Below are 27,157 nucleotides of genomic sequence, written 5' to 3'. Positions count from 1 at the left end.
TTTATCAAGAGACCAAAAAGTGTTCATTACCATTAATCCAATTATTCTTTTTCCAGCACCTATTCTAAAGGAGCTATCCTTTAAAAATGACAAATAATCCCCTCCCCAAAAGAAAAACATTTTGCAAAATATTTGAGGCTCATTTCCTGGAGTCTGATATCCAGCTAGCTGCATTCATGTGTGTTGCCCCATAATGCAATGAGTAATAGGGGACCTATACCTATTAAGGTTCCTGTTTTCATGAGTTTCCTCTAGTAAATACTTTTTCAGAAGACCTGATGAATATATTCTCAAATCCTTTGAATCTTGACAGTTGATACAGCAAGCATAACTAAACAATGTCTTATAAAAGTGAACAAAAGATAAAATTTTTAGATTGGTGGAACTTAGCAAATCCTCTCTCTAAAATGCAACAATAAAATAAAATGTCACAAACAAAAATTTCAAGACTCTAGATGCTGATCTACAGTTAGAATAAATTGAGAAGTACTTATTTAAGCACATCTACTGAACTTCATGTAATAACAGTGGAATTCTGTGGCGTAATAGCTTGGGGTTTTCCCATTCCTCTCTCTATCCACCCCAGCTTTGTCAAGTGCACCAAGGTGCCCCCTATCAGAGCAGGACAAGCCATGAAATTGGAGCATGACTGGTAGAAAGAGCTGAAATGAATTTGAGAAAACATATATCCCTGAGTGTTGTTAGAAATAGTAGCAATCTCAGTGGCAAAAAAACAGAGAAGTTCAACATCATAGCTAGCTGCAAATATGGATGCAACAAACACCAAATTGGTAGATTAGCCAGAAATTTAATAAGGTTATCTGAGAAATGAGACCAGTACTGAATGTTAAAGAGGAAAAGTGGTTAACCATTTCGATGTGTCTTGTGATATCACCTTGCTCATGGTGCTTCTGAGCCTTCAGATGAACTCTACTAAGCAACCCTACCAAGTGTCTGCTAATGAAAATAACTGGCATGAATGGACTCTAGGACCTCTGTAAATAGGCCAGAAAGGACTTCTCTTCCTCTTTCCCTAGGCTTCTGGATTCTCCAGTCTCTATTCATTGGAAGAGTTGAGAGTAATGCTGCAGGTCTTGATTAGCCTTTTCTTGATCTCTGCCCTAGAGTTCTGCTTCCAGCTGTGGTTAACTCCATTACAATGCTTATGTTTAACAGTGGGGCGAACAGCCACTGGAAAATTATCCCTCCCAGGCTGTTTTTCCTACAAAGACAAACCAAGGTTCCCTGTCACCCTCAGATGAAGGTGAGCACACCCTGGAGGTGATCACCTGATCACTTCTGACTTTTTTCCACTGCCTTCTGCTTCCTTGTTACAGATTAGCCTCACAATGCATATGGTGTGGGCTCAATTTCTAATACAGAGGCATGTGAGATTTAGAGGTCACCCCTTGAAATCAGGATCACCAACTAACAAGTAACAATTAATTTGTTGAACCTCAGTGATTTGCCTCCTAGAGAAGAAGTTGGCCTCTTGTCGAATTTCTTAATAACGAGCTCCAGTGTAGTGTTTAAGTGAACTGATTCTGGTAGAATGTTGACCTGACAGATAAATCTATAGGTCTACAGTGTAATAAATTACAACTACAAGGCTCAGAACCCAGTTGTCTGGTATTCCCACAAACAAGCATGTTGAGGTGGCAGAAAAGACTGAGGCCAAACTTTCACCATATTACATTGCTCTATCTGATTGGATCTCTTTCTCCTGATAAAGCCAGGAAGGGAACAAAGGAAACAATGAGGAGGCAGGGATTGAGATACAGTGGGATATCAAGATTATATTTATTCTGTCTCCTTTCTACTCTCTAATGAAAGCTACTTCTGAGGTAATAAAAATGAAAAGCAAATCCTTTGTTTATTAGAATCTCAGGACAGTTTATTTTCTATGCCATGGGATTCTAGAATATTCCAGACTAAGGCTTCCTTTGAGAAGGAAGCTTGAGCAAAGATTATATAAATTTCTATATTGGAATACCTTCCTAAGTACCTTCTCAGTCATTTCATTTTAATATACATCAGCCACTTTAACTCAAATGACAAAGAAAAAGAGTGGGTGAAGAAACATTGTCAGGAGTTATTGACCTTCCTCTTTTGTTCTAGGAGGCCTTAGATCCTATCTAGTCCTAGAAGTTCTTGGTGTTTTATAATTTTCCAAGTGTACACTTTAGTCTCAAAGCCTCAAAAATTTTAAATTGCATTTTTGTATCATAGAATAAAAAAACAACACAATTTTTACTTTCCCATCAGTAATACTTACTTACATGAATATTTAGATGTAGTCTGCTTCTAAGTCGCTGTCAATCAGATATGGTTTTATTCAATTAGAAAAAGTAAAACTATTATCTAGATTTATTCTAGCAATAAATGGAGGAGACAGGAAATTTTAAATTTGTCAGCACCCTCTGAGATCTCTGTTAATCATAGTTCATATTTAAGCTCTGTATGATTAAAAGACTATAACTCAATAATAAAATGTGCCTTTGAGTATAACTATGTAAAAATATTACAGAATAAATACACCGCATAGAAAATAATTAATAAATTTAATACACAAAAATATTAACAGTAATTATCTTTGGAAGATCAGAAAATGGGTTTTATTTTATTCTTTGTATTTTCTGAATTTTCTAAATTTTTTAGAGGGGATATATCATAATATTAATATCTTTGGACCTGATAAACTGTCGTTTTCAAATTCTTTATCATAGATACATATGCTGTTCCCTGCAAGCAAAATCAATCTAGAATGTTTGACAAATAATAAAAGCTGTAGAAGAGTCACTTCACAAATCTTAAGCTGCATATATAGTTCTTAATGCATTTATTATTCTTACAAAATGATACTTTAACTTTCAGCTTTGTAACTGTTTTACTGTGATTCCAATCTCTCTCTCTCTCACCCCCTCCCTTCTTCTCTGCCCCTCCCTCCCGTCCTCACCCTCTCCTTCTCTTCTTCCTTCCTTCCTTCTTTCAAAAATAATTAAGTTTAAAGTTTATAACAAAGGATAGTATACAGTCATGCACCACGTAATGATGTTTTCATCAACAATGGACTACATATGCAATGGTGATCTCATAAAATTATAACGAAGCTGAAAAATTCCTATTGCCTAATGATATCATAGCCATGGAAACTTTATAGCACAGCGCATTACTCACGTGTCTGCAATGTTGCAGATGTAAACAAATGTACTGCATGCACCAGCAGTCATAACAGTATAGCACATACAATTACAGTAGTAGCTTATACTACCTAGCACTCTAAGGTAGTCACACAATGACTTAACTGCCTAATGACACATTTCTCTGTAAATATCCCCATCGATAAATGGCACATGACTGTACAGTGGTATCAAGAAATAAGAGAATTTTGAAGTGTATAGTATGTCTAATTTGGAAAAATAAATTGCCAACTAGTTGTACGGTACTGCTGCATGAAAAATATATTATCACCTTAAAACAGCTGTGCTTAGATTAACACACATGTTAACTTCAGATATTTTATCATATATATGTATGTACATCTGTATTTTGTTTTTTATATATGCATACATGTACATAACCTTACAGGAAAATTACTATATATACATATATATTTAACACCAATATGTAAAAACTGACTTTAGTAGAAATTTTCTTGTCTTCTGGTATCTGAAAGAATCTCTCATTTATTTAACTTATTTATTTTGTTTTAACCAATTAATAGGAAGGTAATTCAAATGACCAGTTGCCTCTTTCCTCTTTACAATCATTCAAAACTACATTACTACCTATTTAGCGAAGAGCTTCAGGACAGTGTAGAAGAATCACTCTTTGTCTCTCAGAAGTTTTTAAATGTGTTCTACACTTATTGAGAAACTCCAGTGATCAAGGGGAGTATAAGAACAATCCCAAAGTCTTGGAGAAATAAAAGTAGTGTGTGCTGGAGATAGCCATGATATATTTTTGAGATCGTGTGCTCTATATTAAACCTGATGTGATTTTGGCATTTTCTGCTATATACTTTGGAAACTGACACTGTGAGAAGGATCAGGCTCTTCTATTTTAAAGTATATTGTCTCAAAAAACACCCTTAAAATCAATGTGTCAAATTAACTCAGATTTTAATCCCTCCTCCTCAAATTCTCCTAGAGAAATTTGGGCCTAGTTTCCTCAGAACATTCTTGTTGCCCCAACACAATTATTAAAATCCCTTTCACTCTCCAATCTGCCACAGTATGGATGATCTCCATGCTTAGAGCCCATTAAGGAAGAGCCAGGGTAAGGCTGTAGAATTGTAGTAACAGTGGTCTCCTGCTTCAATATCAGAGTCATCTAAACACAAGTTACTCCAAAGGAATCAGCAAGAGATGTCAAGATAGATCTTCCTGATGGTATCAGTGGAGGCCGCACCAGACACTCAGAAGTTGGGCCATTTCCAATTCTCCTTTCTTAGGGACAACTATAGTTTGAGATCATGTTCAACAAATTTTTAAAGAGAGAAATGAAAAAACAGGGCAAAATGGTATAGAACTCAAAGAGTTAGTTTATTATGAATCTATATGTGGCCATCTGAGCCACGGAGAGAACTTCGATTTTATTACTTATATATTATGCATAAATTAAAAACATAGTGTGGATTTATTTACCTGATGCCCAATTACAGGGATAAGAATTTGACTTTTGATGGTAGTATTTCAATAATCCACTATGGGCATCATATTTATGCTAATTTTAATTAGCAGTTATATTTTAATCAATTACTAACTAACCAATAAATTTCATTTTCTGATGCCCCAAGGATACATCTCACATATACACCGTGGATCTGTATGTACCTCAGCATAATATTGTATATCTATAGGAAATACATGTGTCCCAGGTTTACAGTACTTATTTCTAAAATATTTAAACATTGATTGATGTTTATGACTACTGTGCTGCTTTTATCTTGATTCTCAAGTCAGGTTTTTTCCTCAATCAAAATAAGTCTTACCTAGTTTTCTTTTGGTGCTACTACTTCAGTGTGAACCAAGACATCAGTATCAACGCCTCTGCCCAGAATGTGAGAATAGCTAGGAAGTGAAAGTAAACAGATACACATCTGGTTACCATATGCTTTTTTTAACAATTGAACCGGTTCTTTAAAGCGCTATTATTTTCACTGTCAAATTGAAGGACATGTCTCATGTGGTTTGACCCTTGATTCATATTATCTGCCAATAAAAGTTGAGGGCCTCATACATGTTGATTGCCATTTTTTTTTCTTTCCAGCTGAAGCCTTCTGCTCTATCTGTGCAGATTTAGGTGGGAGACCTTTGGGACATTGTGTAAGGAAATTGTGAAGGCCAATAGAAAGTTTGTGGAGATTGTCAGACAGGTCTCATAAAATATTTAAAATGATTAAAAGAGCCAGTTTTTGTGTTTTTCTTTTTTCCTTGACATAATATAGCTCATTTGGGTGAGAATCAGAAAGAGGTAAAGGAATAGGAGGAGCTGCTTCATGAGAAGTGAGTAAATGTGGACAGAATTAGCACAAAGAGATAAAGTAGCACGTGAAGCCTTAAACAATATGTAAATCACCTTTCTGAAATAGTTTCTCTAATTCTAAAACCTAGAACAGGGGAAAGTTTTAGTTGGGTGTGGTGGGAAAAAAGGAGTTGTGAATCATTTAGTGGAGGGTCTTTCTGTTTTGTGTTATATTATTTTTTGTTAACTGATATTCTCAGAAGAGTCCTTGCTTGTTATAAGAAATGGAGTATCTAATGATAGTCATGCCTGGCATAACTTTACATGGTCTCCATGTGAAAGACATTAAAAAGAAGATAGGAGTTCATGACATTTTCCTTATTTTAAAAAAAATGAGCAGGACATGAAAATCTTAAATAAGAAACATTTATTGAAAATCTTAGAATCCATGCAATAAATTTATTTCTGGGGATATGATAAGCTCAATATAGAGAACCTAAAAGGAATATGAAATAAACTTTTCATTAGATTCTGAATATTCTGAATATAATCAGAATATTATTCTTAATACATATGTTTTGGATAGTTGTAATGGTGGATAAAAAATAAATAAAAATATATTTATCCTTAATATTACAGATTATGTTTATCTGATTATTTTCTCAGTGTATTTACTGGAGCCATAATTAAGTACTATACTTGTAAATAGTAATATTTTAAAACCTCTGTATCATATGTACTAATATATTTCACAGACATGCTGTCGAAGATTAGACAGAAAAGAAAGTTCGTTACTGAATTAATGCTGGATTTTACTCTTATATGGTTAACAATTTATAAATTATTTTATTAAAGAATAAATATAATTTATAATTTATAATTTATTTTTAAATGTGAGTACTTATTTGTATTGCAAAGAATTACAAATAAACTATAATATATTTCAGATAAAATTTTAAAAATATCTATTTATATTAAAAGATTTTGATTCTCTCTGGCTTCTATGACTTTAGAAATACATTTGACAAATGAGTTGTTATTTATTTGAGAACACAAGTTGCAACTCAACCTACTTTAAATGCTTTAAATTCAAGTTTCAGGACCAAATTCTTTCAAAACAAAAAGACTTTATCTTTCTTACTCTACCCGAGTAGTTTTTGAACAAGTGTTAAATTCAAAGGCATTAGATTTAAAAAGGGGGGGGGGATGAAAAAGATAGGGTACTTGCCTTATAAAGACAAATGGAAAGTAAAACATTTCAAAAAATTTAAAATTCCTATGCACATATGACTTGTTTCTATTAATAATAGATCCACTAACTTGTGTATGTAGAATCTCATGGAGAAAATAAAGGTACGCAAATATACATAATGTAAACTAACATGTGGAAAGTGCTAACAGTTACAAAATATCAGAGGAAATCAAAGGAGATAATAAGATAAACAAAAGATAATAAGATAAGAAAGAATAGAAAGTTATTAGAACAAAACATTTGAGGACATCTAGTATAAGCCGGAAAAAATAGAGAGTATGTGAAAAAAATTATCTGAGATGTAAGTAAAGAAATAAGATATATTTTGTGAAAACAAGAGAAGTTTTCAATGAAATAGAAAAGTAATTAGTCAAGGTTCAAATAAACTTGGGAGGATTATGGCTATAGACTAATTTACTGTTGTAGTTGGGAATTGGAAGGATATTAGGACTTTAAGGAGAGTAAAACCAATAGTTGGTTAGGGTATGTGAAACTGCAAAGCATTAAAGAACAAATAGACAGTGACTAAATAAACATAGAGAATATAAACATCTTTTTAGAAAAATTGTTGAATTAAAAAATAAAAAGTTAGCCCTGACATAATAATACCCAGTTAACAGATTTACAAATCAAATGTACAAGTTCTGCACATTTTCACTATAATCTGACAATGTAGAACAGTTCTAATCCATTTCATATTACTAGCAGCAGTGACGTTGACTTCACCATAAGTTAAAAGAAATAGACCACAAATTTTCCATTCACATTACTGGAATCATTTTAAGATATGATTATAAAAGGATTTTCATCTTAACACATGTATATTAACTCATGCTAGTTTGCATTGATTTGCATTACATTTGCAATAGGCAATTAATTTCTTTATTTCACAAATATTTTTCAACTAAAGATATCATTTCTCAGAAAATGCTGTGGATCGTTAGACAGTGATGAAATATGATACTCTTCTATTATATATATATGAAACAAGAATTGTCAAGTATTGTGAACTTAATCTTGCATAATGCAACATTTTTTCTCCATGCAGCACCAGAAACAACACATTATGAGCCATGCCTAGCACTCATTTAAATAAGACCTCAGAGTCACACTGCATGTTACAAATATCTGGGAGCTGTGTGATTAGTTAACATCTTGTGCATAACCCTTAAAACTATAGCAAGTTCTCAGGAGATAATTAGCTTACTCTGTTTCTGTAATAAAATGAACTATGTTCTAGCAATGACTCTCAGGAATAGTAGCAGGAAAATGCCTTTAAATCAGATAAATTCAAGAATCACAAAAGATAAAAATGAAAGAAAAACTTATTATGATAAAATATTTTCTTTTTTTGATATAACTGGGCTCTAAGACACCAGAGAAGCGAGCTACTGAATATAAAGCATACCACTCACTGTCACCAATCCATGTTTGACTCTGCTAAAGTAGCTTTTGCTCCAGGTTGAGAAAGCTAAGAATTATACAAGAATAGTTAAATTCTTCTCTCTGTAAATCTCAGAAAATGTTAGGCTTCTGCATGAGACAGAAATCTCAAAGCTGAATGATGCTTTAAATTCACAAGGGTCTGATTCAAATTAGAATGAAGTAGGATTTCCAGAGGAAACATGTTTCAGGTTCCACTCCATTGCTACATCCCGAGAGCACGACAGAGATAGTGTTGTCATAAGGATTGAAACAATACTTAAAAGGGTAAAGAAGGTAGCTGACTATTCACCTGTCATTTTTCTTACCAGTATCTTATGTTAGTTTGGGACCTCAAAATTTCATGACCCAGAAGACACACACAATGACAACTACAATAATAATATAAAAACAAAAAACTAAAGAAACAAAAACAAGAGCAAAGTTTAAGATCTTTAGTCACATATTATACAGACAGATATTAGAAGCATGTGAGACTAAGATGAGATATTTGTGCATATTTGCTTGAGTCTTGTGAGTCAAGAAGAATTTGTGATTTTCCCTAACCCCAGGGTAAATTCATTAAAGAAAGAGGATTTGATATAGAATTTATTAATTAAAGGCCAGTGCTATGCTCTCTCGTTTGGTTTCTCATTTTTAAGTAAGTAACGAAAATTCTTCATAGCATCTTTTAGCATTAGGTGAATAAAATTTACAGTTACTGGCATAACACACTTAATAGTGTGAGATTTATCCACAACAAACAAATGACTAACCTAAGGGCTCAAGTTACATCAGGAATCAAGATACCGTATAGTCTAATTGCAAAACTCTCACTCACAGGACAAATTTTTCAGATACAGGGCACTTAATTTCTCATCAAAAGCATGCTATTTATTTATTGACCTTCCTCAAGCTTTCAAAAAGGATTTCAGACTACCTTATCATTAAATGTATATCCAATTCTTAAAAAAAAACAAAAACAACAAAAAAAAACAACAACTATTACTAAGTACTTAAGAAAGAGAAAATAGTACAGTGTCCCCAAAATCAGATGAAGGAATATTGTCAACTTGTAGTAAACATTAATTTTAAGCTTTGTAACAATAAAAGCAAAAACTGACATCTGTCATCTAAGAAAAATAGATATTCCATTTTATTATTTCCTAATCCTGAAAGAAATATGTTACGACAGAATTTAAAGAATGTTGAATGCCACAGTAGAAAATGTACTTGGTAGTAATACTATAATAATATTCCAGACATCCTGTTAATCAATAAAGGACAAAGACAAATAATTAAAGATAAGTTTAGTAAAGATGATTCTATAGCTGGCAAGAGCACTGTGTTTATATGCATAGCTTTCTGGTCATGAGGTTTATTAGAAAGGAAAATATTTGAGAATTTTGAGCAGTCACTAACTGGTCTAAATTCAGCAACATTTATACCTGTTGTTTGAAATGAAAATATAAATCTCTAGTGAGTCTTTAATGACTAATAAGAAACACCACAAATTAAACCCATACTAGTTGACAGAGACTTGAATTTAATCCAGTTTCTTCTATTTACTATCTGTGTAAAAGTCTCTATCTCAAGTCAAATCTCTTGTTGAAATGATGGAGCTAAAAAATATTTTGTGCTTATCTCATAACTTTTATTCTGAGAATAATGGAATTCCCTAACTGAATATTTTATTATATATGCATATTCAATGTGTCTAATATACAAACTTATAATATTACCTTAAAACTTATTTGATAACCAACAATTTTTATTGACCCCAAACATGGTCTATAGTTTGATGTTTCAGGCCTAGGTAATACCATTCTATGTTAAGATATAGAATGTTGAAATATATATGGCATGCTCTAAAAATAGAAACATATGAAAGAAAAAAAATTGAATCAATCATAACAGTTGCCCTCTTCCATAGCATTTAAAGTTTTTAAGTTCAAGTCTGATATATAACCCTGTTTCACTATTTGGCTCATATTGTTTAGAGTACATGTTATATTGTTACCTCATTTGTAATTTTATATAAATAAAACTATTCTATGTATCAATAGATACTCATTGAATTGTATTGATATTCTATTCAATATATATTCTTATAATTTTTTTTAAATTAGAGTTGACATTCAATATTATGTTAGTTTCAGGTGTAACAGCATTGTGTTTAGACATTAATATAACTTATGAAGTAGTCTCCCCAATAAATTTACTACCTGTCTGACATCATAGATAGTTATTAAAATATTGTTGACTATATTACCAATGCTGTGCTTTACATTCCTATGACTTTTTTGTAATTGTCAATTTGTACTTAATTTCTTCCCCCTTTTCACTCATCCCCCCTCTATCTGGCAACCATCAAAATGTTCTGTGTCTCTATGAGTTTGTTTCTGTTTTGTTTGTTTATTTTGTTTTTTAGGTTTTTAGATATAAGCAAAATCATATGATATCTGTCTTTCTCTGTCTAATTTCTTTTAGCTCGCTTCCTTCTCTGTTGTTTTTTATTGTTTGTTGGAATGACTTTTCTTTTTTTTTTTTTTTTTTTTGTCGAGTAGTATTCTATTGTTTTTTTTTTGTACTTCTTTATCCATTGGTCTACTCATGGACACTTAGATTGTTTCCATGTCTCAGTTATTGTAAATAATGCTGCAATGAACATAGGGGTGCATATCTTTTTGGATTTCTTTGAATAAATACCCAGAGGTAGAATTGCTGGGTCATATGGTAGTTATATTTTTAATTTTTGAGGAAACTCCATACTGTTTTCCATAGTGACTGCGCCAATCTGTAATCCCATTAACAATGCACAAGGCTTCTCTTTTCTTCACATACTCATTCACACTTGTTGTTTGTTGATTTATTGATGATAGCCATGACAGGTATGAGGAGATATCTCATTGTGGCTTTAATTTGCATTTCTCTGATGATTAGTAATGTTGAGCACATTTTCATGTTTTTATTGGCCATCTATTTGTTCTCTTTGGAGAAATATCTATTCAGGTCTTCTGCCCATTTTTTAATCAGATTTTTTTTTTTTTGATGTTAAGTAGTATGATTTATTTATATATTTTTGAATATTAACCCCTATTTCTTTTGCCAGACTAGGAAAGTTTTCCATTATTATTTCTTCAATTGGTTTTCAATTTTTTGCTCTCTCTTCTCTTTCTGTTACTCCCATAATGCAAATATTGGTATAACTGATGTTTTCCCAGAGGACCCTTAAACTATCCCCATTTTTTAAATTCTTTTTTCTTATTGCTGTTCTGATTAAGTGCTTTCTGCTACCTTATCTTCGCAATCACTGATTCAATCATCTGCTTTGTCTAAACTACTGTCTATTCCTTGTAATGTAATCTTCATTTCAGTTATTGTATTCTTCATTTCTGACTCTTCTTTTTTATGTTTTTTAGCTCCACTTTTATGTTTTCTGTTTCTTTGTTAAAGTTCTCACTAAGTTCTTCTATTCTTCCCCTAAGTTCATTGAGGATCCTTAATTCTTATAATAAGTGCTTTGAACTCTGTTTCTGGTAAATTGCTTGTCTCCATTTTATTTAATTATTTTTCTGGAACTTTGTTCTTGTCTTTCATTTGGGACATGTGTTTTTCTTTCCCCATTTTGGCTATATCTCTGCTTTTGTTTCTATGTATTAGGTAGATTTGCTATGTCTTTCAATCTTGGCAAGATGGCTTTCTGTAGTATGTATTTGGGGAGGCCCAGGCGCACATTATCCATGGTTACCTAAGCCAGATGCTCCAAGAATGTTCCTTTTGTAGGTTGTGTTGCCTACTATTGCAGTTGAGCCTGATTGCTGTTGGCACATCAGTGGGAAAGTTCGATCCTCAGGCTGACTGGCTTTGAGAACTGGTCACAACCACAGCAAATGAGCTATTGTGTGAGGGCTGACCCCACAGGGTGGAAATCACCCTAGGAAGGCTCTGGTCCCTGCAGAAACCAGCCTCTGGGTGTGCCATTTATGCAGGTAATTGGCTGGTGCTATGTTGTGGTCTGAAACTAGCCATCAGGTATTTTGGTTCTGCAACCTCTTGGGAGGGGCTCCATTACAGATCAAATTTAGCTGCTTCCTGTGCCTGGCCTAGGACCAGCTGGTAGGAACTACATAGTAATTCATGGTTGGTCACTACTTGTACTGGGTGTAGAGCCATTGGGAGAGTCCATACTGTTAGTTGTCAACAGTGCCAAGCCTGGGGCTGCTAGAGGCATAGTGTATTCTGAGGGCAGCTTTTACCTGTCTGAGGCCTGCATGTCTCTGAGAGTTTTTAGAAAAGTCTATAGTGCTGGCTGAATCTGGCAGCCTAATATTGAAATAGTTGGGTGGGGCAGGGTCTCAGGAAGTCACCAATGTGAGGCTAGTTCACTAGATTAATGCAGATTTAGGTTTGTCTCCCACCGGCACCTGCAGGCTGTGTGCAAGGAGGGTTCAACACAGGAACAATGACAGCTGGCCCACCGGCCCTCTCCCTGAAGTCACACAATTTAGTTTTCTCCCATATGTTCCGCATGCCTTTCCAGCTGCTGTTTTCACTGGAGCTTAAAGTGAGTGTTTGTAAGCAAGTGAGTCTGTGTGTGGGCCCTTTAAGAAGATGCCCGAGTTTCCAACAACTCACCATCTCACCCATATGGAATCCCCACTGATTTTCATAGCCGTTTGTTTTAGAGAGTCCTCCTCCCAGAGCTGGTGCTCTGGGCTGAGAAAACTGCTGCAGGGCTGGGACACTTCACTCTTGAAGGGGGACCTGTGCAGCCAAGATATCACTTCCAGTTCTCAACAGCCACACATGGGTGTGGGACCAGCCTGTTTTGTATCTCCAACTCTCCTATCCGTCTCCACGTAGAGCCTTCTTTATATCCTTAGTTATAGGAGTTTCATTCAGCTAGTTTTCAGATGTTTCTCAAAGGAGATTATTCTGTAATTTAGTTGTAATTTTGATGTGATAATGGGAGGAGGCAAGCACAGCATCTACCTACTTTGCCATTTTGACCAGAAGTCCTCTAAAACTAAATTTTTGGGCAATATAATTTATGTGTTTGACCTATATCATTGTTAAAAAAAAATGCATACTTGCTAATTTTCTTTTTGTTATGACTAATCATGTATTTTTTTAAAACCAGATACAAAAGTTCGGAAGCTTAGGAATTTATTGTCTTCTCAGAATTCATTCTTAAGGAATATGGCCTTAATCTCATATTTTTAAAAAAATAATTTCAAATAATTTCATGACTATATTTTATTTAGTTTACTAAATCATATTCCATAGAAAACTATATATAAAATATAGACAAATATAGATAAATATCTCTAGAAAATCATGAAAAATGTATAGACTTAGCTTAATCACAAAATCACACCAAACATCTATAAAGAAATAGTCCTGTTTTAATTCCATACTCATTTCATCAAAGAAACTTGAGTTCACAGCTAATTAGAATGAGAGACTCAAGTCAATCACTTATTTAAAAAGAAGGCCAAATTTTTACACAGTTGAGTAAAACTGAGTCTTCCTTCCCCACTCCCTTTGCAATGCAAATGTGAATTTCAATCTTTTATTTTAAGGTACTCCAGTAGTTTATAATGGATTGGTGCAACTATTTTAGGGTAGCTTCTCATTTTCTGTTTAGACTTAGAAAAGACTTTTGGCAGAATTTACCTCTCAGGAAAAGATTTCTGCTTTGTGTTTATTTAGGAAATTTTTGGTTTATTTTTTAATAAATGAATCATAACTAACATTTATTATAAAGAAAAACAACCTAAGATTGCTTCCATGGTTATTTTACTCTCAGCTTTAAATTTCCCCTACCCCAAAACAGAGAACTTTCAATTAGGACATGATGGAAGTGGCTGAGGTTTTCCTAACTGTTGGAGTACGCATTATATCTGGAAAGCAGGCCAAGAGTTGAAAGAAATGTGCCACTTGGGAGGAGAGGGAGAGTGATGGGAGGATGGCAGCATTCTTCCCAGCTCTAAGTTAGATTGAAGAAGCCTAAGTTCTTATATTCTGAAGTTCAATGACCAGTAAGCACTATGCCCTTACATAATACCTTTTTCTCATTCACTCTATAAAGTTTATATTTTATTACTGAGAATTTCAAGTAAAATTTTCACTAGAGTTGAAAGTTCTATCCCATAGGGCACAGAGTACACCTTGTTCCTAATATTTGTGCCTTGTTCAAAGTTTGTGCTGAAATATTTTCATATTTCATTTCACAATAAAGGGATTACTAGTGTGATTCACCAGGTAAAAAAAATAAAGTATAAGGAAAATTGCTTTTCTCAAAAGGAGAATCACAGATCTTCCCTGAGGTCCAAGGAATAGATGTCAAGTTTCCAGGTTCACGTATGTAAATTATTCAGTTTTCTCCCCTAAACCTCCAACTTTTCCAATCATCAAATTTTTCCCAAGTAAGTTATCAAATTTCAAGACAGCCTTCAGTTCCTAAACCTGCTATTACACATTATTTGGAAGCATTTCTGTATCCTGTATATCATAAAGCCATTTTCACAAACCCTGGGATAAATGTATCATTTTTCCATTTCTAAGTGACCATACGAAGAAAAATAGATTGACAAAGTCTATTATAACCCAGAGCAGTACCAGACAGAAGTAGAAATAGAGACACTGCCCTTTTATGTTAAAAAAAAAAGCAAATCAAATATGTTAAGAAAAATAATATGAGAAAAGTACATGCTCATAAGTAATATATTTATATGCAAACATTATGCAAATGATTTACCAGTCCTATCACTGATAGTTTTATATTTCTTTCCTGTGATTCCTGTCTGGGAAATAAATTTAAATTCATTATGTCTTTGAATATATTCTACCCTATAATCATTTTCAATGAAGAAAGGAGAATTTGCTCATTTGTCAGTTTTTGTCTTGATCATCTGACATTTGTTTACTAAAAGGCTTTTGCTAGAGAAAAAACTGAATGACCCTAGGTAATTAGAATTCCTTAGTACATGCTTAAAGCAAAGCAGAGTTGATATAGAGGAAATATCCATATATGATATTCCTAGAGAGGGATACAAATGCATCAGCTTGTTTTCAAATACATCCTGATATATTTGTGGTCAAGCCCATTTGGAGAAGCACCACTGACCTTTATTTTTTAGATCTACCAAATCAGTATAATGGTTTTTCATCACTCATTCTTCAGCCTGCATTGAGGAAGTTGCTTAACTTTTGTCTTTTGGTTTTTAGTATGCCATCTCCCACCTTCGTTTTTTATTCTTAATATAAAAATTACATATGTTAATCTTTTCTCTTCCTGATTGTTCTTACAATCAACTAAACTTATACAAATGATTTACTTCCCTCAAAGTATTTAACAAAACAGGCCCAGAGAGTTTATTCAGCACTTAGCAACAACAACAATAATAATAAACACTTGGCATTTACTCAGCATTTTATATATTCCAGAGCGTATGCTAAGTGCTTTCCTAAACTATCGCTTTCATTTCATTTTTGCAATGACTAAATGAATTAGGTTCTATTTTTTACCCATTTCTCTGAAGAAAAACAGTTTATAGCTATAAAATAATTTGTTTAAGATCAAATGAGTAGAGTGTCTGTAGTGATTAAAGATTTTGTTTTATATGGGCTGGAACAAAATTTCAGATCACTAGAGTTTGTATAATAAAGTGGAAATAATTTAGTACATACTTAAATTCAAATATTACAAGGAAAAAAAAACAAACCTTACACAAACATGCATATGCACACAATGAAAATGAATGGACGTTTGGCACAAACACTTTAGAAAACAATGGAGCATTATTTTTTTAAAGTTGAATATTCACCTACATTATGATTCAGCAAATCCACTTGTAGGTATTTACCTTAGAGAAATTCTTGCATTTGCACATGAAAATATAAAGAAAATATTCGTAACAATGCTGGTCATAATAAAAAAAATTATAAAATATATCTCAAATTTCCACCAAAAAGAATGAAAAAATAAATTGTAGCACAATCCCACAATGAGAGGTTATACAGCAGTAGAATTGAATAAACTCTATCTACATGCAATCACAAAGAGTCTTAGATACATAATGTTCATAGAAAATAAGTCCAAGAACATTAATAAATTATGATACCATTTTAAATATCTCCTAAATAGTTACTTACCAATATGTGTACTATACACTAAATAAATACAAAGGGAATAATAAATACAAAGTTCAAAATAGTGATTACCTCTTAGCTGAAAGCAGGGTGATAGGATATAAGAAAAATGCATGGGAAGATGCATTCTGACCTATATTCATATAGTTTTTAGGACAAACCTTAAATTCAGGATGATTATTATATTTTTCTGATTCATATTACATCTATTTTTTCTAATGAATCAAATATGACATTAGAGAGTGAGGTAGCCATAGACCAGAATGGAAAAATTCTACAATTTATAAGGGGGAATGTCAAGAAACTTTTGGAATAGAAGAGAGGAAGAATAAAGAATGAAGGACTTACCCTGCTGTATAATAAATCATAAAGCTTCTGATATTAAAAGTTTATTATATTAACAAAGAAATAACAAATAGATGAAAGAAATAGAATTGAGAGTTTAGAAACAGAATATATGATGAAATTTGCAAATAAATTTAGTGATTTATGCATAGAATGGTATTGAAAAATTATGTCTACTTAAAAGAATATAAAATTAGATCACTACCTCTCATATTTTTTGAAAAATTCCAAATTGACTAAGCCTATAAATTTTAAAATGGAAACTATAAAGGATTGGAATAAAATAAAACAAAATAATATTTTTATAACCTCTATGTGGAGAAATTCTAAGAAAGCTAGAAATTTGGCATCTATTAAAAAATTTAAAAATTAATTATGCAAATATTTTTTTAAAAATATATCTATTAATGAAAGAGAAGTCAGAGATGCAGTAAAAATTTTAAATGAATTCTTTTGTTTTAGACATTAAAACAAGTGGCAGTAAATCTTTCTCCTGAAACATTTACAAATAACGGCTATTCAAATATAGGATTTTTATTTCTATTCATTCATATGTGTATTTATCTCATCAATTAAAAGGAATTTTAATTAGTTAAATAAAACATTTTTAGTAGTGAGAGGGAACATTTTTGAGTGTGAGAATGTGCCATTTTTTCTGGTTAGAATATAGTTGGCTGAACTTTCATAGATTTAATCGAGTGAGTTGTTAGAGTAGTTTAAGAAAGATATAATGTGCAAAATATTCCAACTGGGTCTTTTAAAGGAAAAGCCATTATGGTAACGGGTCACTGAAGAATGGGTCAGTCATAAAAGTGAACAATTTCTAATCAATAATTATCTGCAAAGTTAGAGCTAAGTGTAAGAAAACAGGGAGGGTTGTCTCAGACCAGAACTAGAACAACAAATGTTTTCAACCAAAAATTACTACTTGATTTTGGAGGAGCAGCATAAAAATAAATAGTGTTGACGATGACACCATCAGTTCCAGCTGTGTCCTTACAAGGAATACCCAAATTTTTAACACCTTCTTTGTCACAAGTCAGCTGTTTAAGAATTAGAATTAAAGTCTTTTATTCACAATGATTTTGCTGCTGTAAATTCATGATCAGAGTGATTTATTATTCAGTCGTTCAACTGCTGCTTTATTTCTGTTGATCTTTGTTTTTCTGCTTAATTTCTATGAATTACGTACAGTTTCCCATAAGGTATAATTAAGCAGAATTGCTTAAGTTTTAATTATTGTGTATTATAGATGTTGAAAGCAACATTAGCACTTGGCTTTTAAAAATGTGATCGTATATTTATAAGAGAGCATTTATAAACACATTTACATATAGTTAAGATGAAAAAGGTATTTGAATTGTAGTCATTAGCATTTCTTCAAACATATGGCAGAGCAGCGGAGGCCATGGGCCATGCCTTCATTAAGTGAACACTGTTTCATCAGTGTCTCAGCTTCCTGCTGTGCCACCCTGTGGCGTCCCCTTCTGTCCCTGAGGTTTCAGTGACAAGGGACAATATGTCCCCAAGGTGAAAATCTGGAAAATATAGCGGATTAGCCCTTAGAGGAGTACTTATGATTATTTAATCATACTTAGAGAAGAAACACACAACATCATTAAACTGGTTTCAACGTTTTTCTATCAGTCTCCATTTCTCAACTGCAGTAGTTATGACTGTCTGCAATGCACAGTGAAACCAGTTAGGTAAAATGTGACATGCTTGCTGCCATTACGAAGCTGGACTGCTTCAAATTTACTGGTGTAAGAGTCAAAGCTGACATAGGTACTTATAAGTATAGTTGGTTAATTATAATTTGCTGGGTCTAATGTTTTTCGGATAACAGATCAAGATAAAACTTTCCTTGATAGTGTCACATAATGACAATTTCACTTTGTTTCATATAAAAAACTAGAAAATTAATTTTAAAAAAGTTTGTCTTATAAATATCACAATCATCTTTTATTTGTATATTTCTCTGGTACATAAAGAGTACTAAATCTGAGAGACAAAGGCATCTGTCTCATGGTATTAGCCACATTTATGTTGCAACTGCAAAAAACCTCACATTAATATAGTATTAGTACCTGTAATAATTCTGATTATAGAATACAGACATATATCTATATCATTATTAGCTTTTAATTTGAGATTTAAAATTTTAATAATAAACTCCTATGACACCTGAAGAAGATATTTTAAATATGAATATTTTGGTCATGTGTTGATATTATTGAGCAGCTGTCATTGTTTTTCAATAGTTGGAAATATGAAATCTTAGAAAATTATTCTATTTCCCCTTTAATAAATGTCTATGGATATTCTACTTAGGAGATTCTTGGAGACAATGAAGTAATAGTAACAAATTGAATAATCTTGAGGTGTCCCAAAAAAAGGAAAAGATATTTCAGCCTTCTACTTCTGATTATATAGTACTTTAGGAAAAGAATTGCTAGTAGCAACCTAATCTTAGATTCAGGAAACTTTCCAGGGTTGTTTAAGTTAACAGCCCCCATCAAAAATAATGCAAATGGCATTAACAGATTCCAATTGTATATAAGATATGCACAAAACTTCAATGGGATAGAAATTTCTTATAAAACATTGTCACATTATAAAAGAAATTATTTTGCTATTTTCACCTTTCACTGTCTCCTATTCATACCTGTATATTATCAGATATATTTTGAACTTTTAGATCTGTAAAATTCCTTCCATACATACTGTTATAATCACTGTTTTTAATTTATTTTTAAGGTCACAAAAAGTACTATAGAGAAAACAAAAGAGATAGACAAATAATAACACATAATCCTTTTCTTAAAAGAGGTTATACTCTTCTAAAAGGTGTCAAATATGTAAGGAATACACAAGTGTGTTGACAGAAGTCAGATGATAATTGCTCTGCTCTTTTCTTTCGGGAATGGCATACTTGTTTTCTTGTGTCCAGTGTAGTAGGTAGAGCACAGACTCTGAAGCCAAAGTGTCTCAGTTTAGAACCTAACTCCACCACCAACCAGGTCTGAGGTCTTAAGCAAATTATTTAAGGGTTATACACCTCAGTTTCCTCATAGAAACATTGTTAGCTCTCACCTCACTGATTTACTCAGATCATTAAATAAATAAGTTCTGTAAGTTTCCTGAAGAAAGTCTGGAATATAGTAAATGCTTTATTATTTCAAAGCTCATTCTCTCATTAAAAAAAAAATCTTCCTCTATTCTTACTCCCTCTAGCCTTCCCACAATGCACCCCAGTTTTGACCTTTTCTTCTTTCTCTTTTCCCAAAACCAAAGGTTTGACAGAAGCCACTTAGTGGCTGCAGGCAGTGTGAGGGAAAGATAATGTAGAGTGAAAAGTATAATAATGGACAAACACTCTGTCAGCAGCCAAAAATTCCAGAACATAAGACCAAGTAGGAAAAGTCATTTTAGACTCATCAGCTTAGATCTTCATAAAGGTCAACTTTCAAATAGCAAACTCCATTAAGTCCTCTTTCATTGTCATTATTGTAAGTGTCCTCTCTGAGAGTACAAGCAGCTAGCCCTAAGATTGTTCTAGCCACATAACTAAAAAAGATAAGGACTAAGAAAATGTAAATAACCAGTAGGCTTACAATATTGTTAACTACCAATGTTCCAAATTGTGCTCAATGGTACTGTTAATATTTTCCAGAATATGCTTAAATAAAACATTAATTAAATAGAATACATATTTCTTTATGATGAATCCATATGATACGGTATCAAATCATAGAAATATATTTGCTTTGGGGAATTCCCTTTTGGATCTTTTCATTTTTTTTATCATTTCATAGCATATCACAAGTCCCCAGAAATATGCCATGCTAATATTGCCAACTGAGTTCTTCCAAGCAGAGATGACATCAGCCATCTGTCACACAGTACTAGTGCTGGGAAGCAAAGCCAACTATAGAGAAAATAAATACCTTTCATATCGATTAGCCAAATATTTATATTGAGAATGAAATGATTAAAATCTCACTATTCAAGCTAATTACCCTAAGTGAATATTTGCCTCCAAGTGAACGACATACCACCAATGTGCTTGCCTTATTACTTTCCTAAAACCAAATTTCATTGTGAACACGTGTAGTGCATAAAGAGCTCGTGCTAGACTTTGCAAGGTGTTGCAATATACTAGCGTAGCAATCTTTCAGCTTGCAGGTGTGCCTCCTGCTGCCATGAAAGGTTTGATCTCTACACTGTGCCGCATTGGTTTCCAGATGGCTGCTCTCTTGTTCTATTTTAAGTTACTCAGTCTCTTGAAGTCTGATACTTGGGAGCTGGTCATTGCAGAGTCAAACAGTCGGTGTTCCCTAACTCTGACTTGATGTTGAAGCATTTATTTTTCTAGAAATGCTTATTTCAAGATGGGCTAGAGAGCTACCTGGCTTGATTATAGTAGATGATTATTTTCTAAATTGGGTAACCCTAGTCAAAGACATGAGAAGTTTTTCTAAATTCTGTCACCGCTATTGTAGTTACACTGAGCCATTCAGTGTCAGAGAAGACGTTGACTGAGCTGCTGTCAGTTTTTATAGAATACAGATATATATCGGGGGACAGAATTTATTCTATATTACATCTGAATTTATAGATAAATTATCTATTTCTTAATAGTGTTATTGTATAGTTTCCTCCTGAGAAAGAAGTGAAATTCAGTGTTTTATAATTTGATTAAACAGTAAAATGTGCTTTGAGCTCTCTTCCAGGTGACTTAAAGGTCGCAGTATAGAATGCTTCTGTAAACTCAAGTATTTCCATTTAGTTTGGCTTGAAACCGCATCCTTTTCTAAAATAAATGAAACATGATGATACGAAAATATTTTAGGAAAGTCTGTAGCTTTATATAGTAACCAAAGTCAAAGGGTTGTGTGACCCATCCAAAAGATCAATTACACTTAAGTGCCTCTGGATAGCTATTCTCTGTGGTTTCTAAAGTGCCCAAAATACAATTGAGTTGAATAAACATTTATTTCATTTTCTGTTTCTTTTTAAGTATTAAATTCTTCAGATGTATAAAAAATGTGAGTAAACAGATCACTTTTTTGGATATTTGTTCTGGCTACTGAATATTTCAGAGAAAAAAAATGAATGAAGATCTGTTTAGATATACTTAAAAATCAATTCAACAAAATATCATATTATTTTGCCTAGCAGGGCACTATGAATTTTCACAATGAGTATTAACCTATCATAGAATATATTTATTACATTGTTCTACAGTCAATCATAACAAAATAACGCATATTTATAAACCAAGCAAGAATGAAAGCAATATTGCAATAAAGACCAAATAATCACCATTTTTTACTATTTTTAGGAAATGTGACTTTTTTATACTGAAATACTATATTAGGCAAACCCACTTACATGGTCCTGGGAGCATGGTAACAGCAGATCTCTCCACTTGCTGCTCTGTTTCTCACAGGGGCAGAATCTGCCCTTGGTGTGCAGATTGGCACAGGGGCTGCTGTTGCAAGTCAGCTAACTGCAAAAGAAGGGTCCCAGTATTGGAGCACTTTTGCATAGAGGAAGGAGCAAAAAATGGTCATTAAGCATTCTCTCCTGAATTCTACAGTTTAAAACATATTAATAATTTCTTCTTTCATCTATAGATGGAAGGATTTTCTTTTCCTTTAATTAACCAATATAAAATTTGATGTGCATTTTTTCTCATCCTTTTCCAGGCAAAAATAAATGTATATTATATATTATTTTTTGTTGCATAATAAATTACACTAAAACTTAGCAGTTTAAATCAATAGCCATGTATATGTTCATAAATCTATGGATTAATAGCTTAGATATGACCTATCTGGGATATCTTCTCTGTGTGTCATATGATTGGTTGACCTCAAGCATAAAATTTTGATCACTTGTAATGTCAATTTCAGGTGGATTGTCCTGGATAGCCCCACATACGTGCCTGGTTGATCACTGGGGCTGTTAGGCTGGCCACCTTGATTCTCCTTCATATGATTTCTCATCTTCCCGAGTTTATAGCAAAGCTTCTTTATATGATCATGGAAACATTTCAAGAGGATGAAAATAGAAAACAGGAGAGAGACAGAGATTGGTGTATTGTGTAATATTTGAAATTGCAGGTTTTGAAGCCATATGACCTTGAGGTATTATATCTTGAGCAAATTACTTATTATCTCTTATTTTAACATGAATTAAAATAAATTGACATACATGATAATATTTACATACATGAAAATCCTATGAAACAAACTATTTATTATATTATTATAATTATATATCATCTGATATTATAATTATTATTAATACAAAATACTTAATATATATTAAATAGAACATAAATATTATACATTATTATATCTTTGTAATAAATAAAAATATAAATAAAAAGCAAAGAAGAGATGTACAAATAATAAGAAAATGTGAAACTAAAACTTTGGAAAGAAACTGAAGACTAAATAAATTGTAAAACATAGAATAGGAAAAGCAAAAGTAGATTAAGTTGTAGTAAGAGGTATTAAGGATCAAATCGAAAAGAGCTAAGAAAGTCACAGAAAAATAGAGAATTAAAAAAGAGAAAAAAGAGGCAAAAATGACCCAATAAATGTAAAATTAATTTTTTCTTGAATAATAAAATTTATGTTTCTGAATAATAAAATATACTTATAGGAAAGGTATACCTTATACTTGAGAAAATTGATCTGGTCGACTCGAGAAATATTCCAGTAAAATTAGGCTTAAAAAAAATCTCTAGTGCTTCTAAGAACAAAGACTAAGTCACTTACAAAGGAAAGAAAATTTATTTGACATCAAACATGTGAACAACATAATCCAAGAAAAGAGTGAAGCAATATTTATAAGATAATCAACTTTAATCTCCAGATTTTATACCCAGTCAGTCTGTCACCCAATGATTAAATATACACACACAACTGATAAACATGTAAATTTCAAGGCATATTGTATGCATACGTATTTCTGAGGATTCTATGAAAGAGTTTATTCAATAAGGAGATAATTGGGGAATTTTAGCAAAGGACTGGTAGTGATTATTAGTTGAATATAAAGACAGATTTAATAGTAAGACAAAAGAGAGATAAAAGACGAAAAATTATTTTTTGTTGACTTCCTAATGTGTAACTATTGAGTCATACTTCTAAAACAATGTCTGCATACCTTCTGCATGTATAAAAATAATTTTTTTACATTTATGAATAAACAGAACATGTTCATAGGACTTAGAATGTTTATTATATTATTAGACTAGTGTTATAAAATTGTATATTTAGACAGAATATTTTATTATAAAATGATCAAAAATTTAATAAAATATTAGCTAATAAAATATTGCAACATTGTATTTTAATGCCAAATAGACTACTAGATTCTGAAGTTGCTAAAAATCAACATGAAGTGAAATTAATAGCAATTAAGTTATAAAGCCTACAATGAAATTATCTTCCTCATACTTTTCAAAAGAACGAACTGTTAAAAGAGAGAGAGAAGAGATAGTTTAAAAGTCTTATAAATGCTGTATAGTAGAATGATATGGAACAGCCTAGTAATATATATATCTCTTTTTTTCCCTTTTTCGTGTTCTCCAGTGATTCTCTAGTGACATACAAAGGAAGATAAGTAAGATATAAATAATAACATTAAAATATGTATAGCAGGAAAAATGAAACATACCAAAATCATAACGGTTTTCTTACTATCGGGTTATAATATATTGGCAATTTACTTTTAAAATTTTTCTTCTATTCACTTGTCTAAGTTTTACAAATAAGCATGTTTTATTTTACGAAAACTAAATTGCAATGTTGATTACTTGGATTTTCCAGAATTCACTAATAAGAACTTACTTAAATGACCATTTTTTATTTACTTACTTTGAATTTTTAATTCATTTTATATGAACATCCTATTAATTTTGAAATATACCTATAAGGGCTTACAACAGAAAGTAGTTTAAAGAAAGCCAGTTAGATATTTTTTAAAAGAAAGAAGGAGAGAGAAAGAGGCTACTAGAATCTAAAATGTAGATTAAAAAAAGAAGTAAATACTACCAAGAGCCGTCCTTTTTTTAATTAAATATATTGGGGTAACATTGATTAATAACATCATATAAGTTTCAGGTACAGAATTTTATAATGTATCATCTGTATATTGCATTGTGTGCTCACTAGCCATAGTCGTCTCCTTCTATTACCATATATTTGACTCCCTTGACTCTCCTCATCCTTACCCTTCTGGTAACCACCATACTGTTGTCTGTGTCTATGAGTCTATTGTTTGCTTTCTGTTTTACATCTCATATATGAGTGAAATCATATGATTCTTGTTTTTTTCATCTGACTTATTTCACTTAGCATAATACTCTCAATATTAATTCATGTTGTCACAAACAACATTTCATCATTATTTTCATGGCAAGCAGTATTCCATTGTGTACATGTACCACATCTTTAATCCTCAGTCGTGACATTTAGGTTGTTTCCATGCCTTGGTTATTATAGATGATGCTGCAGTGAACATAGGGGTACATATATCTTAACAAATAAGTATCTTCAAGTTTAGGGAGTAGATACCCAAAGAGAAATTACCGAGTCATATGGTAACCCTATTCTTATTTTTTTTGAGGAATTTTCATACTGTTTTCTATAGTGGCTGCATTAATTTACATCCCTAATAGCAGTGTATAAGAGTTCTCTACATCCTCTCCAACACTTGTTATTACTTATTGATAACAGCCATTCTAATAGGTGTGAAGTGGTATCTCAGTGGGACTTTAATTTATATTTTCCTTATAGCTAGTGAAGTTGAGCATCTTTTCATGTTTGTTGGCCATCTGTATGTCTTCTAGGGAAAAATGCCCATTTAGATCCTCTACTCATTTTTAAATTGGATTGTTTGTCATTGTTATTGAGTTGTATGAGTTCTTTATGTATTTTGGATATTATCCTCTTTTCAGAGGCATCATTTACAAATATCTTCTCCTAATTGGTTGGTTGCTTTTTTGTTTTGTTAATTTTTTTTTTCTGTGCAGAAGCCTTTTAGTTTGATGTTATCCCATTCCTTTATTTTTATTTTTATTTACCTTGTCTTTGGGGTAAAGTTCACAAAAACCCCTCTCAGACCAAAGTCCATAAATTTAGTACGTATATTTTCTTCTATGTAGTTTAGTATTTCAGGTCTTATATTCAAATCTTTAATCCATTTTGAGTTAATTTTTGTGTATGGTTCCAGATAGCAGTCTAGTTTCATTCTTTTGCATGCTGCTTTCCAATTTTTCCAATACCGTTTATTAGAGTTCAGTAGTTACATACTAAATATGGCTTCAAGAGCTGAAAGTTAAGGTATAGATATATTATCTTAATTTTTACTTTCTCCCAAAGTTAGAGATATATTATTTTAATTTTTACTTTTTCCCAAAAGAAAGAAACAATTTTGTTGGTATATGTGAACTTTTTCTAGAATTAATCTCAAGTAAGAATTATTAAATCCTAATATGAGAAACAATCATGTAGAACACATTCCATCAAAAAAAAAACCCAAATACATAAAACATAGAAGTACTGTCTTATGAGTCTTGCATTGACCTATGAAGTCGGAGAGATTTGTATTGAACTAAACCTCGTGGCACTAAACTACTCTTTAGGGCACTAAAATGACAGAGTCCTAGACATTTACTTTGAAATGACAGGAATATTAAAAAAAAAAAAAAAAAAGCTTGGGAAGGCCAGATATTTTTCCTATAGTGTGTCTTTGTCAGTATTGTTTTAAGTCAGTTATTGGCTTATGATCTGTTTGAAACTGATTTATATTATAAGTAACAATAAAATAAACAGTTTATGTCTCTTGGTTAAAATGATTGTTGCATGCTTTAAATATTATATGTGGCTTGGCTCTCACTCCAGGTTGCCATTGACAGCCCTGTGCTAACAATATACCTTTCCTGGACTCTACTTCCATTTCTATAAAATAGGATCATTTACTCATTTATTCAATACATATTTATTGATTATTACACCTGTCAAGATAGGATGGGTTATGCTGTGGTCATAAACTCCCTAACTCTCAGTGGCTGCACACCACAAATTTATTCTCCTGCTCAGCAAATCCACTCTGGGTTTGAGCAGTTCTCTAGAACAGCTGTCCTCTGTGTATACTCAGCATTCTAGGCTGCTTCAAACTTTTGGCACCTGCACATAAACACAAGCTTTCTAGATTGTCACATAAAGAGGAAAAAGAGAGCTAAAGAGGCAAGAGTCAACTACGAAATGCAGCCACCTAGATGTAAAAAACAGAATTTTCACTCACATTTCTTTGTCAAAGCATATGGTATTTCCATCCCTAACTTTAGAGTATTAGGAAGAACCAATCCTTCATGTGACAAAAGAAGAATATATTGGCTTTCACTGGGCAGTAAAAGTGCTCACCACTATCACCCTCAAGATGTCAGATGCTGTTCTTATTTCAGCAGCTGGAATAGTTAAACAAAAAGTCCAA

This window comes from Pteropus vampyrus, unplaced genomic scaffold (assembly GCF_000151845.1).
Source record: "Pteropus vampyrus isolate Shadow unplaced genomic scaffold, Pvam_2.0 Scaffold4, whole genome shotgun sequence".
NCBI lineage: Eukaryota > Metazoa > Chordata > Mammalia > Chiroptera > Pteropodidae > Pteropus > Pteropus vampyrus.
Note: the sequence above shows the minus strand (reverse complement) of the source record.